This window comes from Vulpes vulpes, chromosome 4 (assembly GCF_048418805.1).
Source record: "Vulpes vulpes isolate BD-2025 chromosome 4, VulVul3, whole genome shotgun sequence".
NCBI classification, from domain to species: Eukaryota; Metazoa; Chordata; class Mammalia; order Carnivora; family Canidae; genus Vulpes; species Vulpes vulpes.
In genome coordinates, this window is record NC_132783.1 from 24,886,584 (window position 1) to 24,903,196 (window position 16,613).

At 43.2% G+C, this 16,613-nt stretch overlaps 1 protein-coding gene across 1 annotated transcript in view; it reads right to left on the reverse strand.

Annotated features, from left to right (window-relative positions):
- Positions 1–1,826, reverse strand: part of LOC140598729 (rho GTPase-activating protein 20-like) — a 53,269-nt gene extending 51,443 nt beyond the window's left edge. Inside the window, exon 1 of the mRNA XM_072757257.1 lies at positions 1,445–1,826. The gene's annotated coding sequence lies outside the window, so the exon portion shown is untranslated. The remainder of the gene's footprint in view (positions 1–1,444) is intronic.
- Positions 1,827–16,613: the final 14,787 nt, after the last annotated feature.

Below are 16,613 nucleotides of genomic sequence, written 5' to 3' on the forward strand. Positions count from 1 at the left end.
GGTCTCTTGCGTAGTCTTTTAAAAACTAGCCTTTCAAAATCTGAAAACACTCAGTTTGCAGGTAGTACAAAAATAGGCCACTTGTTGGATATGTGCCCTCAGGCTTGCCAACCCCTCGACAAAAAACAACCTTTTCTCAATTTTGCTCTGAAAAGGAAGAGATTGGGGAGTCACTTAAAGATCTGGGGTGGGTGGACATTTTTTTCTTTTAAAACTGAAGACAAATGAAACCAATGAAAATATCTCAAAAGAAAGAAGTCAGAAATACCAGAGAAGAACTAGGGTAGAGTCCTTAAGAAGGCTAGAGGGATGGGGATTCAAAGAGATTGAACAATTTGCCTCTAAGAAGAGCAATTCCTCCATTCTAACTAAAATAAAAGGGACAAATTAAATAGGAAGGTGTACATACAACCGAGGTGAAATGTCATCAGTGTAGTCTTAAAGGAGACAACCTAAAAGCCAGTAACTTAGGCAGGGTTTGCTTCTTCATCAAATTAAGGTGACATAGATTCTTAGTTACTTCTATGTTGCAGGCTAAGTAATCTGAGTATCGCCCTGGGTGATTTAGCCCTGAAGATGATAAAAATATAATTAATAGAATTTTAAAAATAAAGCCTCTTGAAACTATATATATATATATATATATATATATATATATATATATATATGACTTAGGAATAAAAAAATACTATAATGTTTTTTTTGTTTTTGTTTTTTGGAACTAGCTTTGGAAGGTCAAATGAGGAGCCAGGGAGAAACATCCTATAACACAGAAAAATTAGAAGTGAGAATCCTAAGTAGAGAAAAACATGGGGGAAAAAGAGACAGAATAGATGGAGAACAAGTATTCAGGAATTTCTTGAGCTACGGAAAAACAAGGAGTGTTCAGATAGAAACGGCTAACTTACAGGCAGGATTTTAACAAAGACAAATGAAGAAAGTAAGACATTAAAATACTTTATTGGGTACTCTATTAGTAGTATTTTTTTAAGTTTAGTTCCCAGGCTGGATCCAATTTCATTTTCTTTTATCTTAAAATAATGACGGTTTTAAACTCTAGGCAGCTATAGAAAATATGTCATGTAAAAATATATAGTGGATTTCTCTCCAATAATAAACATCATCATAGTTATGTAAAATTCCAACTTGTTCCACCTGGCTACACGAACTGCAAAAATCACTTCAAAAAGAGTTGATAGAGATTGTTTTGTGAAGCCAGATCAGATTCCTAACATCAACGTATTTAACCCACTCAAAATGTGGTAGGGAAGAGTGGAGTTTCTTTCACTTTATTATTTCCTTCCTTCCGAAGGAGAATCGCTATATTTGAGATTGCAGTGTTTTACACCTCTTTGTATAGAGCTGAAAAATGAACACCAAGATGCCAGAAAGTAGGGTCCAAGAAGGCCTGCGAAACTCAAATTGGTTTTCAACAATTAAATACCTTTCACTTGTTCCACTACATTACTGAGTTATTTTATGAGCTCAGGATCTGTTGTTATAAGCAAGGTGAATCCGTATTTCTGCACTCTGGTAGAGGTTTCAGGTGGCCACGCTGATATAAAATGCTGTTGATGCCAAATGCTGAAAACAAAAGGAATGTCAAAGTTATTTCCACTTTGTAACTCTGGAAAATAAAACCTATTTAGATGTGGCTTCGGTTTCATTCATGGCATCAAACTGAAAAAGCCTAAATGTGCGTTTGTGGGTGTCTCGCTGAAAGCAGAGTAGGTGAAAAGTGCCACTGAAAATCCTTACAAATGTTGCTTCTAAATCAAAAGAACACGATACGTGCTTTTATGCGGAAAGAAAAATGCCAAACTGCATTAACCTAGCGTCAAAGTTGAACTACAAGCTCACGGTAATGCAAGCCCCAATTCAGGTTATGTGATCACAGGGTGTCCAAATAGGCTTTTGTGTCTGGATTAGCAATTGACTGATTAACCGGTCCAATGCTCCAGAGCAAGCCTCTCCCTCACTTTTCCCTCCTCTTCTCCTGCCAGAGTCTATCAGAGGGTGCAAACATGGCCTGGTCCAGGACAGAGTTTCCTAAATCTAGTCCATCGCCCTCAGTGCCGGAATCAAAGCTTGGTGGATGGGCTGTGCAAAATGTACTGGGGCTCCACCCGCTCAGGGCGGTGCCGGCCAGCCAGGCTGGGAAGCCTGTGGGATCCGCAGTTTAAAGCAAGGCTGCTGGGAGGGGCCGGCGCGAGGCAGGCCTGGGCAGCACCTGGGCTTCCCGCTGCCCCAGGAGCAAGGCGCCTAGATTAGATTCTCCAGCCAGGCGGGCGCTGGAGCAGAGCTGCCCCACCGCCACCCCCGCCCCCGTGGCCCCGGGCCTCCAGGGCCGCCGGGCCTCAGCTCTCCCCGCCCTCTGGCCTGCGGGAGCGGCACTTGCAGAAGAACTCGGCCACGATGTCCGCGCTCCCGCGCAGGGCGATGCCTTGCTCGCGGGACAGCTGCAGCGCCATGGCCAGGCCTAGGGACGAGGGAGCGCGCTGCTACCCGGCAGGCGGCGACCGCACAGCCTCCAACGGTTCCCGCCACTCGTTTGGAAAGTAATGACGCTGCTCCCCGGGGCCTTCCGCGCAGGCGCGACGAGCCTCTCAGCCCGCCCAGCGCCAGTCTCCCTGATCGCTGGAGGGGGCGCCTCGCGCAGGCGCAGTGGGTAGGCGTGGTCAGGCACTTCCGGGTTGTGGGGCTCCGAAGGGTCCTGGCGGGCCCCTGTAATTGTGGTCGCGGGCAGCAGCTGAGGCGAGAGGACTGCAAAACCTGCTTTGACGCCCGCTCCCGAGGCCTGCGGACTGAGCGGCCCAGGATCCCAGCTCGTCAGTGCCAAAGCGATTGTTTCTTTTTTTTTTCTTTTTTTTTTAATTTTTATTTATTTATGACAGTCACAGAGAGAGAGAGAGAGAAGCAGAGACACAGGCAGAGGGAGTAGCAGGCTCCATGCACCGGGAGCCCGATGTGGGATTCGATCCCGGGTCTCCAGGATCGCGCCCTGGGCCAAAGACAGGCTCTAAACCGCTGTACCACCCAGGCATCCCTCTTTTTTTTTTTTTTTTTTCAAAGCTATTTTCAAAGTGATGTGAACCGCGCGGGTTGCATCTTAACGTGCCCCAGGGACCCCTGCCACCTCCCCATACTTCTGCTTAGATGCTTCCGGAGTCAGTGAAGAACCCGCCTGCGTGGCTGCCCAGCCGCAGCTTGAGAGGTCCTGGTGACTGGATGCGGGCACAGCTTTTAAGAAATTGGGGGCGGCCGGGGTGGCCCAGCGGTTGAGGCGCCTTCAGCCTGGGCCTGACCCTGGAGCCCTGGGGTGGAGTCCCGCGTGGGGCTCCCTGCATGGAGCCTGCTTCTGCCTCCGCCGGGTCTCTGCCTCGCTCTCTTTCTCTGTGTGTCTATCATGAATAAATAAATTCTTCTTCAAAAACAAGGGAATTGGGTTGGGCTTAAAGGGGTGAGCCGCAGCCCGTGTCCTGTGCTGTCAGCCGGTAGCCCCAGGGGCTGCCTTTGTGCGGGGAATAAGTTCCTCGGGAATAAGTTCCCCCCCAATCAGGCCCAGACACGCGGAAGAAGTTGTCCTGGAATTCTGACCCACGAATTCACTGAGTTTATTGATAGGAAAAGTCCTGTGAGCAATGTAGGTTTACCAAAGCTTGTGAAACAACTCCAGAGAAATTGAAGAAGGTAACTGTAGAGGTTTTTTTCAAGTAAAAAAAAAAAAAAAAAAAAAAAACTTCTAAATTTCCTAACGTTTTTGTAAGTGTAATCAAAATTTGTTGCCATAAATAACAAAGAATTATAATGTACCCCGTTTTCTATTTATCTGGATCCTTCTCTAAACCTCGTGTAATAAACAACAGATACCAAATTTTTCATTGGATTCCCATTGAACGTAGATTCAAAATAAATTCCTTGCCATGGTTAAAAGGCCCATCAGTTTGCTCTCCAACTTCATCTGCCTCCCTTCTTTCTCACTATGCTCCGGCTCCACTTGCCTTGTTACCTCCCCTAATACCCAGGCTCTTTCCCACCTACAGGCATTTTTTTTTTGTAAATTTATTTTTTATTGGAGTTCAATTTGCCAACATATAGAATAACACCCAGTGCTCTTCCCATCAAGTGCCCCCCTCAGTGCCCGTCACCAGTCACCCCCGCCCTCCTCCCTTTCCCCCACCCCTAGTTCGTTTCGCAGAGTTAAGAGTCTCTCATGCTGTCTCCCTTTCTGATATTTCCTACTCACATTTTCTCCTTTCCCCTTATTCCCTGTCACTACTTTTTATATTCCCCAAATGAATGAGACCATATAATGTTTGTCCTCATCCTATTGACTTATTTCACTCAGCATAATACCCTCCAGTCTTGATTTATGCTGTTCCCTGAGCCTGGAATGTTCTCTTCCCCATGGCTGACTCCTCCTCATCTTTTAGGTTCCTTAAAGCTACTTTTTCAGAGACTTCTACCTTAAGTATCCTTTCATGCCTCCCCGTCCTCCTTTTTTAAATTATTCACAGGCTTTATCATAAAATGCAATTAGGTATTTATTCAGGTTTCTTTGTTCAATGTCTGTACCCCACAGGAATGGGACTTCCGTGAGCACAGAGGACATAGTGTCTTCTTCACTGTCTCATTTCAGTGTTCAGCACAGGGACTAGGTCGAAGGGCTAACATCAGCTTTCATTATGTGCCAGGAACCATTCTTTGCAACTCACAATCATTAACTGGTGCAATCCTCACGTCGTCCTTTTAGGCACATACTAGTATTATGAACCCCATCTTACAGAAGGAAACCGACACATTCACTTCAGTGTCTCAAGCAGGTTTCCCGAGGTCACAGAACTAAGAAGTGGTCTCCAGGACTTAAACCCATGCAGTCTGGGTTCATAGTTTTTACGACCCCAAGGACAGACCATTATTAAAGACTCGAACTTCAAATAAAGAAAGCTATGTGAGTTGACATTTGCATGGCTGACACCATTTTTAAGAAATAAAAATCTCTGAAAAAATAAAGGAGGTTCTCAGTTCAGCTCCCCAGTGCTGAACTCACAAGTTCAAGTTCATTTACATGGTCACCAAGGGGAAATCACAGCAGCAGCAAGCTGGAGAAATGCAAAGGAAGTTGAGCAAAACGCTGAAGTCATTGATAATGACTCTGAATTAAGAAGTCCTAGAAGCTCCACATAGGAACTGGGATGAGAACAACCCAAGAGATTGTTGAATGAGGGTCAGGTAGAGAATTAAATGTCAGGAGAAGTAGCTGATGTCACATTTGTGAACGTGACTACCTACACATCACGTTTTCATGAACTTAAATGTAGTCATTAAGAAACTTGAAACAGATGTTTTGCATAAACCAGTGAAATGCGAGGACATTCATGGTCTTTTAAAATTACTGGAGAGCAAGAAAGAATCCAAGAGTGCAACGTGGATGCTTCCTTTTCTTTTTTTCCACCTGAAGTGCTTAGCCAACCCTTCAACCTACTTCAAATTAGTATTAATTTACATGCCAAAGAATAGGGAAATATTTATTCTTTCTCTATGGCAGCAGTAAACTGATTTTGTTTTAAAGTGAAGTGACCCGGCGCCCTGTGCTCCGGGGCCTGCGATGTGGTTTATGTATACAATGGAATATTACTCAGCGATTAGAAACGACAAATACCCACCATTTGCTTCAACGTGGATGGAACTGGAGGGTATTATGCTGAGTGAAATAAGTCAATCGGAGAAGGACAAGCAGTGTATGTTCTCATTCATTTGGGGAATATAAATAATAGTGAAAGGGAATATAAAGGAAGGGAGAAGAAATGTTGGGAAATATCAGGAAGGGAGACAGAACATAAAGACTCCTAACTCGGGGAAACGAACTAGGGGTGGTGGAAGGGGGGAGGAGGGCGGGTGTTGGAGGGGAATGGGTGACGGGCACTGAGGTGGACACTTGACGGGATGAGCACTGGGTGTTTTTCTGTATGTTGGTAAATTGAACACCAATAAAAATTAATTAAAAAAAAAATAAAGTGAAGTGAAACAACACATTTAACAAAGAATCTTGAGAAATAATATTAGAATTCTATACAAAAATCTTCAGTTAATATTTATCAATCACATACAGTGTGCCTGCCGCTTCAGTTAGCAACAGAATGACAAAGCATTCTGTCCTGCCCTGTGGAGTCCAGTACTAAAAAGAAATATTTTCAATGCCATGAACATAATGCTAGGAGAAGGAGCAGATAAGAATGCAATCCAGTCCTCCTGGATGTACGGGTGTTCTCATGTCATAAGGTGGGGAATGATATCCCATGGAGAGGGAAGAGAATGCGCAAAGGTAGGGAGGTATGACAAGCAAGGCTCATGTGGGGAACTGAAAACAGTTTACTAAGGCTAAAGAAACATATTATTAGAGCAACAAATTGAAATAAATTTAAATAAGGGGAATAACTTGAAAAAGAAGTTAAAATTGAAGCTGGAGCCGAACCCTGATGATCTCGGTAATTATAAGAAGAAACTGGAAGCATCTTCTGCAAGTAGTGGGAATTAATTAAAGGATTCTAAGTAGAGGCTAAAGCTAAAATATCATTTAGTCAGCAAGCTGGAGAATATGAAACTGGAGTCAGCAAGGCCAATACGATTATTCCACTCCAAGATATAAACAATTTGAATATGAATTAAGATAGTGCTCACTGATTCATGCTTTTCAAAATATTCACTAAATGTTCTTATCTGCCAGGCAAGGTTCTAGACCTGGGGACACAGCAATTGACAATAAGAAAAAAAAAAAAAACTGTCATCACAGAACCTATAATACATGATAAATAATTAAACAAGCAAATATGTGAGATTTCAGGTGGATGTAAGTGTCATGAAGGAGAAGAAGAATATGGGGTGGGGGTTAAGAAAGTAATGGAAATAAGAAAGAGAAGAGTTTGAGCAGAGAACTGAAATAAGTATAGGAGAAAGCCATAAAGGAACCTGTGAAGGGGGTCCCAGGCCAGAGAAGCTGCCAAAACAAAACAAACAAACAAACAAAAGCCCCTATTCATTGGAAATTACTTAGTGTGTCTGAAAAACAGCATGGAAGTGATGTGGCCAGACTGAGGTGGACATGGATGTGAAGTCACAATGGTTGGGGTACGAGAATGGGGGTGCAGACCTGTAGGGACTTTTGGAGCATAGTAAAACTTTGGTTTTCACTCTAAATGGGATGAACAGTCATTGGAGGGTTTCAGCAAATGAGTAAAATATAATACATATACAACCTACACCTAAAATATATAAAATCTGACTCAGGGGTGGGCAGCTTAGGACAGACTGTGAGGAGCAATGGTAGAAGACGGATAAATTAAGAAACTACTGCATTATTGCAGGACACTCAGCTGATTGCTGGGGAGATGTGAAAAACGTTCAGATTCTCAGCTTATTTTATTATTTTATTTTATTTTTTCAAGATGGAGAATCCTGTCTTTTATTTTATTTGTTTCATAATTAACATTTTATTTATTTTCTTATAAATTTATTTTTATTGGTGTTCAATTTGCCAACATATAGAATAACACCCAGTGCTGATCCCATCAAGTGCCTCCCTCAGTGCCAGTCACCTAGTCACCTAGTCACCCCCACCCCCCCGCCCACCTCCCCTTCCACCACCCCTAGTTCGTGTCCCAGAGTTAGGAGTCTCTCATGTTCTGTCTCCCTCCTTGATATTTCTCAGCTTATTTTATTTATTTTTTTTCTCAGCTTATTTTAAATGAAAGGCCAATCAGAGTTGCTACTGGATTGGATGTCAGAATGAGAAAAAGAGGAGTGAAGGTGGCGATGGTAATTTCAAGAGGAGGGACGCCTCGGTGGCTTTGTGGTTGAGCAACTACCTTTGGCTCAGGTTGTGATCCTGGAATCTGGGATCGAGTCCCGCATTGGGCTTCCTGTGAGGAGGCTGCTTCTCCCTCTGCTTCTGTCTCTGCCTCTCTCTCTCTGTGTGTGTGTGTCTCTCATGAATAATAAATCTTTATTTTTTAAAAGGAAATTTAGAGAGGATAATAAGTTTGAGAAATATACAGAATGAAGACTGTCAGGAATTACTGGGAGTGAATGGGGGCTACTTGGCTTTGAATCCTAGAATCCTGACTTGGCCAGTTGTAAGTGGTGGAGAAGGGGCAAGTCACTCAACTTCAGTGAGCCTCAGTTGCTTCAGAAAGTAGAAACATCTGGATATCTCTGGGATGTAGTGAGGATCAGAGAGAATATATACGAACTGGATCACTAGATCTTTCCCACAATAGAAGCTCAACTAGATGATGCTGTTGGTCATGGCTTAGGGAAAAAGTGTCTGGCATGATGCTCAGAGCTTTAGTTTGAGTTATTTGGACATGGTGGAGCCTAGAGAGAGATATATAGGTAAAGGGATTGTGTTCAGTGACTGACAAGACTGGGGGAGATACTGATTTCAATCTAGAACACAGGAGAGATGTGTGACAGGCAGCTCAAAAAATATGCCTCAAAAATTTTCAGAAGAGAGATCTAGGCAGGAGAAAGAGAGATCTGGAAGTCATCACCATAGGGATAAGAGCAAAGATACTAGAAGTTCAATAGCTATGGCATGCCGGGGGAGCTTCATGGCATGGTCATCCCATGACCATGCCTAAGGGCCTAGTGTTAATGAGTGAAGTGGCATTTGAGCAAAGTTGTAAAGAACCCAGATCAACATACATCATTTTTTTTTTGCAATTTTGCCATGCCACTCAAGTGTAACTCAAATATCCTGTGTATGCATGTGTGTGTGCACGTAAACACACGAGCGTTCGTGTGTGTGTGTGTGTGTGTGTGTGTAAATGCTAGGCAGTGGGAACAAGGGATGCAGAGGAAGTAGTGTATGAAACCACACAGAACAAGGGACAGAGATGCAGATCAGCACCAAGGGATGCTTCAGGAAACTGACTCCTCTGACCACTTACAAAAGACAATTGTCACCAAAGGCTCTACTCATTGATCTCCGAAGAGAACCAAAATCCTTCACTGCTTGAACATTAGAAGCAGTAAGTGCCACAGGAGCTGACCTGGACCAGATCGAGGCCTTATCTCAACTGAGCGCCCACAGACTGACTTCGAGTTTGGTTGGTTAGCTTCCTGTATCCTTATGTTTTCCTGTTTGTGGTGTGCTTGGCTTGTCTTCTGTCCTGATTTGTGTGCTGTGTAAGGAGCCAATTTTATTTTATTTTATTTTTAAAGATTTATTTATTTACTTATTCGTGAGAGAGAGAGAGAGAGAGAGAGAGAGAGAGAAGGAGGCAGAAACACAGGAGGAGGGAGAAGCAGGCTCCATGCTGGGAGCCCGACATGGGACTCGATCCCGGGACTCCAGGATCGCACCCTGGGCCAAAGGCAGGTGCTAAACCACGGAGCCACCCAGGGATCCCCAAGAAGCCAATTTTAATCACATGGTAAATTGTCACCGGATCTGGAATCCTGAACCTGCTTTATAATTGTGATTTAACTTTGCTTTATGATTGGATAGAGCTGACACTGGAAAGACACACCTCGTATTTGTGCCTTCATAGAGTGTTGGTGGCAGCCAACAAATCAGATAACTTGGATGAAATGGACATGTTCTTAGGAGCACACAAATAACCAAAACTGATTCAAAAAGAAATAGAAAAATTCCAGAGACAGTAACAAGTAAAGAGATTGTGTCAAGGAAAAAAACTTCCCAACAAAGAAAACCCTGAAACTAGAGAGTTTCACTGATAAATTCCACCATTTAAAGCTGAATTAACAGTAATCCCCTCAAATTTTCCCAAAAAATAGAAGAGGAAACACTTCCTATTTTATTCTGTGAAGGCACCATTACCTCAATACCAAAGCCAGACAAAAATATTATAAGGCCAATCTAGAAAGAAAATATCGAATAAATAAATAAATAAATAAATAAATAAATATCAATATTCCTTTTGAATAAAGATGTAAAAATCTTCAAATAAAAAACAAAAACTCTTGTTCTAAAGTATATTAAAAGGATTACAAGTCATGACCAAATGACATTTATCCAGACTGCAATGGTAATTTCACTGGTAATTTTTATAAAATCAAACAATGTAATATACTGCATTAATAAAACAAAAGATAAAAAAAATCATCTCCGTTGATGATGCAAAACCTTTGACAAAATCCAATGCCCCGTTTTTATAAAAATACTCAGAAAACTAGGATAGAAGGGAACTTCCTTAACATAACAAAGGGTATTTATGAAAAACTCACACCTAACATCACATTGCATGGTGAAAAATAGAAAAGTAATGCAAAGAATGGACCTCAACTTCACACTATATACAAAACATTAACTTAAAGTAGGTCAAAGACTTAAATGTGAAACTATCAAACTTAGAAAAAAAAAAACCATGAGAGTAAATCTTCATGAACTTAAAATTGGCAATTCTTAGATCTGACACCAAAAGAATGCTGAGAAAAAGAAAAGAAAAAACCAGATAAATTGGATGTCAACATTAAAAAGTTTTTTTTAAGATGCTATTTTTTAAAAATAATCTCTGCATCCAACTTAGGTGCTCAAACTCACAACCCCCAGACCAAGTTTCGTGTTCTACTGACTAAGCCAGCCAGGTGCCCTTAACATTGAAAAGTTTTGTGCATCAGAGGATATTATTTAAAAAGGGAAAAGACAACTTATAGAATGCAAGAAGATATTTGTATATCATATATCTGGTAAGAGCCTAGTATCTAGAATATACAAAGAACTCTTCACATTCAACCACTTACAATACCAATAAAACAAAAGACAAATATAACAACAACAACAACAACAAAAAAGACAAACAACAAACTTTTAAATGGGAAGAGGTGCTGAACAGACATTTCTCCAGAGAAGATACAAATACCAACAAGCAAGTACATAGAAAGATGCTCAATATTATTAATACTTTGGGAACTTTTAAAGTTTTGATTTAATCAAAACTACAAGGAGATATCATTTCACTCACCCTAAGGTGACTGTAATTTAAAAAGGCAGAAAATTACAAACATTGACAAAGATGTGAAAAAACTGGCAGTTGCAGGCACTCCTGGCCAGAATATAAAATGGTGTAGCTATTACGAAAAATAGTAAAGCAATTCCTTGAAAAGTCATCACCATATGACACAAGCAATTCTACTCCTCGGGATATACCTCAAAGAATTGAAAATAGGTACTTAAACACTTGTATGCACCTGTTAGTCTCAAAGCAATTCACAATAGTCAAAAGGGAGAAACAACCCAAATGTTCTCAATAATGAATAAACAGGGATCCCTGGGTGGCCCAGGGGTTTGGCGCCTGCCTTTGGCCCAGGGCGCGATCCTGGAGACCCGGAATCGAATCCCACGTCGGGCTCCCAGTGCATGGAGCCTGCTTCTCCCTCTGCCTCTGTCTGCCTCTCTCTCTCTCTCTCTCTCTCACTGTGTGCCTATCATAAATAAATAAAATTAAAAAAAAATAAGAATATTTAAAAAAATGAATAAACAAATTGTGGTATATCCATACAACAGAATATCATTCAGCCAAAGAGGAATGATGTATTGACACATGCTACAATGTAGATAAACTTTGAAAACATGCTAAGTAAAAGGACCCAGTCACAAAGGTCACATATTGTATGATTCATTTACATGAAATATCCAGAATAGGTAAACCTGTAGAAATGGAAGATTAGTATTGTCAGGATCTGTGTAGAGCGGGGAATGATTCCTAAAATTGGCCTGGGATTTTATTTGGGAATAGTAATGTCTGGACATGAGATAAAGGAGATGGTTGCATATTGTTAATGTACTCAATGCCAATTAACTGTTCACTTTTTTAAATATTTTATTTATTGGAGAGAGAAGGAGAGAGAGAGAATGCACAGGCATGTGAGCACGAACATGGGGAGGGGCAGAGGGAGAAGCAGACTACTCTCTATGCAGGAGCCCACTGTAGGCCTCGATCCCAGGACCCTGGTGTCATGACCCGAGCCGAAGGCAGATCCTTAACTGACTGAGCCACCAGGTGCCCCTGCATTGTTCACTTTACAATGATTGATGTTATGTGAATTTCATCTCAATTTTTAAAAAAATCATTACCTTGGGAGTGTGAAGAACACATATATTGGAGATGGACTGTAATAAAACACAGGGAGGGTGTGGCCTACGCACTGCTAGTGGGAGTAGAAACTGAGAGGAAGTAATGGAGTTGAATGTTACTTAGGAAGGAGACATACTGGGAGTGAGTGAGAAAGGATGACTTCTATCCAGAATGAGTAAATTAAGAGCATAAAATTTTGGAACAAAGACAGCCAGTTCTCTACTGAGCAGGCTGCATTTCAGAGAGGTTTTGAAGGCATTAAATTTAAAGCTCTACTCAATGGACCAGTTTGAACCACAGAAAAGGATCAGAGAGTTCTGAAAATGTGATAGAAATAAATGAGATAGAAGTAAATAGAAAAAAATTGGGCAGCCTGGGTAGCTCAGTGGTTTAGCGCCACCATCAGCCCAGGGCATGATCCTGGGGTCCCAGGATCAAGTCCCACTTCAGGCTCTCTGCATGGAGCCTGCTTCTACCTCTGCCTGTGTCTCTGTTTCTCTCTCTGTCTCTCATAAATAAATAAATAAAATCTTAAAAAGGAAAGAAAAAATCATGCCTGTAACATTAGAGGTTTTTTCAGTTCTTTTTGTTTTAGTTTTAGTTTAGTTTTTTTCTTTTTAATAACATTATGGTCCACTTTAGCTTAGGAAGTAGTCAACAAAAATATTTAGCGTAAATGAAAGTTGAGTCAAATGTGATGGTAGGAAGGTGTCCATACAAAGTTCGTATTATTTTCTATCTCCCGTCAGTTATTTGTGTAGCTGTACAATTAAGTGATTTAAACAGGTTCTGTCTATAATAAAAAATTTTTTTTCCAATAAAAGCACCAATGAATTAAACCAACAAATTATTAAGCTGGGGCTCGCTCTACCTCCAGTTCAGGATTGAGCTCTACATGTGTACATTTCTTTCTCCACAAGTACTTCTTGCCTTAAAGAAGTTCACTGCTCATATAGGTATTTTTATCAGTAGGCTCACTGGGAGTACATTGTTGCCTTATCCTTACCACCAAAGTTTCATGGAAGGACAAGGAAAACATCTTGTGTACGTGGATTGCTTACCCCATACCTCTTCTGTTGGGATATGCCAATGGAACTAAGTACGGAGTTTCCCTCTACATTTTATTTTTTTTAATTACAAAAAAGGATTTATTAGACAAACACATCAATAGATGGAGTCTAAGGATTTGGTTGGAAAGCCACTGGGCCTTTCAAAGCAGAAGTCCAAAGTCACATACTTGGAGCATTACTCTGCTACACTTTGTAGAAACAAGAAAAGTGAGGAATGACAGCACTCCACGCTAGTCCACAGACAGATAAGCCTCACACCTCCCTCCCTAGTCCGTTTCTGTTCAACTGGCATCTTCTGTGACTCTGGTACCTGAGAGAGATGGAATGTTTCCCACATCTTACAGAAATTCAGTTTCTGGTTACAGATCTTGCCTCTGTGCACCTGAACTTCCTGTTCATGACACATGGGTTGTTGCTTTTCAAAATCCAATGAGCAGTTATTGAGGGAGTGCTTCTCAATAGGAAAAGTGAATAAAACGTTCTCATCTATAGTAACTGCATTTTTAATCTCATCTGGTATCAACTGTCTTCTAGAAAGTTACAATGTGTTGTTTAGGGACACTATTCTTTAACATAGAAGGAAAGGAGTAATTAGTACAGGATATGTAATTACATGATACCCATTCTGAAATCTTGTAAGAGTGCTGTGAATGGGAAGTCATCATTTAATTTATCAGAAGGAGGGAGGGGGGAATCTTCTATCATTCCTGATTATACCAGAACTAGACATTTTGAAATTATAATATCATCATATGTTCATGACACCAAACTGGGTTTGCTTTATGAGAAACCTTTGATCATTAAATTTAATTGTTAATGGCACAGGCTATCAATAAAGAGCAAGCAGTATGATATCTGTGTAGGTGTCAGTGGGCCTCAAATAGCAAAGGTGAGAATGAGATAGACGTGACCTGGTTTGGCAGATTGGGGTTTCTGAGATGTGAGCTCCAAACATAATACATTGAAAACTAAGGGCAGTATTCCAAACAGATCTGGCATGAGAATTTTATAAAACAGCTAGTTTTTTCAGGGACATAATAAAAGGAGCAGTTTCAACGAAGGGCCATGCATTAAATTCCCATTGTTGGATCCAAGATGGAAATGTTTTTGCTTCCAAGGCCCTCCTGCAGCCCAAGAACTACTTCTTTCACATCCTTGAGAATCTTTTGTATGTCATGGCATCCTAGAGTCTGTTTGGAACAAGGAATGCTCTAGATGAAGCTCTAAAAATGTTGAGTTTGTGCCTTTAAGAAACAGTCCGATTCATGACTTTCGTGTGCAGCAGGAGAGCTGTGCTCTCTCAGCACGGTTCGCCATTTGGGAGCCGAGGCAACGCCAGGACAGATGTATGAAAAGTATCAAATACTGCAAATCAAATACTGCAAAGCAAAACAGGCAGCCCGAGGCATAGACTTCAAGATTTTGGTTGAACCACTAGTCCGTTCATTAACATCTTTAAGCAACTGAGGCCATGGCCTGGTTGGTCAAAGCTGCTCTCAAAATCTGCGGGACAGTGGAACCGCATGTGCCTGAGCAGGTAACTCTAGCCAGGAACTTATGAACATTTCCTAGCAGAAGCTTCTGGTCTTCTCAGAAAAGTAAAATACCTATTGTCTCAGGAACAGCCTGTGGGGAATCTGTTTGGATCAAGAATTGCGCTCAAGTCCCAATCTTAAATGAAGACCTAAAAGTGTGCAGTTTTGTGCACTTAAAAATAGTCCATTTCACAGGGGCCGTGTGTGCTCCTGGACCCAGCTCGTTCAGTGTCTGGGAGGAATCGCTGGGTTTGGGCCAAACATCCAGTATGGAAAGGGAAATGATCCGCTTGGGCAGGGGGGAGGCTGCTTACCCTCCGAGAGAGCTAGAATGTTGGAAGAAGATTCCATCCTAGGGTGAGCGACGGGCGGCAGGAGGAAGTCCTGGCTCCCCGGAATCTCCCCCCGCAGCAGCCACAGCAGCCCCGCTGGGACACCCAGACCCCAGAGCTGAATGGAGCCTGAGGAGGGAGAAGAGCCAGGTGCGGAAGCGGGAAGCGCGGAGGACAGCCGGGGTGCCGGCCCCTCCTTGACCCCCTCTGTGGCCCGCTTGCATTAGGGGGGGAGCCAGGGGGGAAATGCCAGAGTGGGCAGGCGGCCGTGCCCCCTGCTGGCGCCCCGCGACAGCCCGGAGGGAAGGGGGCGCAGAGGCCGCTCACCCCGAGGGGGCGGCCCTGCGCGTGGGCGCCCCTGGGTGGAACCGGGAGCCGCCGCCGACCCCGCCAGTCACTGGTGAGTTCAAGCCGGTGGACCCCGACAGGCGCCGGTTCATAGGCTTAGAAAGGGGTCAGGTAGGAGGGCCCCAGGAAGGATGCAGAGGGGCCCCCCGCGGCTGCGGCCTCGGCCTCAGCGGGAAGGAGCTGGAGGCGGCAGGAGGACGTGGGCCTCCGAGGAGGGGAAGTCTGCAGGGGCCACGCAGCCAGCAGGGCGCTCCCGGGCTGCCCCCGGCCGCTCCCCGCCTGAGCCGCCCCGTGGGCGCCGGGCTTCTGCTTCTTCCCCTGGGTCCTCCGCTTCTGGGACCAGATCGGGGCCTGCGTCTCCGTGAAGCCGAGCGACAGTGGGAGGTTCAGGCGCTCGCACGCCCACAGGGAGCGCGGGGCTGAGCTCGCTCTCCGGGGCCACCAGCTGCTCCCGGTGAAGGCGGCGCGGCCTTGGCTTGGGGCAGCGGGGCTCGCCCCGGGGCCGCGGGAGCAGGGTGCGCCCGGGGAGCTCTCGAATTCATGAGCCCTAGAGAGGGAGGGAGGACACAGGCAGAGGGAGAAGCAGGCTCCATGCAGGGAGCCCGACGGGGGCCAATCCTGGGTCTGCAGGATCACACCCCAGCTGCAGGAGGCGCTAAACCGCTGCGCCCTGCGGCTGCCCCTCCCTCCACATTTTAAGGAGAATTCTCTACTGTGCAATTTCACACACTACAACGTTAATGTTTCTTCTTCTGCTGACTACATTAATACTCTTTTTGCTATTTTTGTGCTAGAAATAAGTGTCCAAATGTTTTCCCTAAAGTGGTGTCAGTCTTCTGTCCACTGTCCATCTTACACAGAATTGTGACACTGTTCATCGAGAAACCAATTCTTTCCTTAATTAACACTCAGATTGATTTTACTGACAGTGCTTGTATTTTTCCTTTCATAAATAGTGTAAACTATGTTGATAATTTCATTTCGATTCAAATGTCACAAGCAGAAAATCTAAACAATTAGCAATATTTTTTAAACAAAGGAGTTTATGTTTTAGAAATTCATGGTTAGGCTATAACAAAATAAATAACAGCTCTGATCAGTTACATCTCTGGTTTAGCTGTCATTAACCTGTCAAAGATCTGGGTGGACACATGAAAGCTGCCTTGAGTCATCACGCACTTACACCTTGTGAGAACATCACAATTACATTAAAAAAAGGTTGCAAGCAAG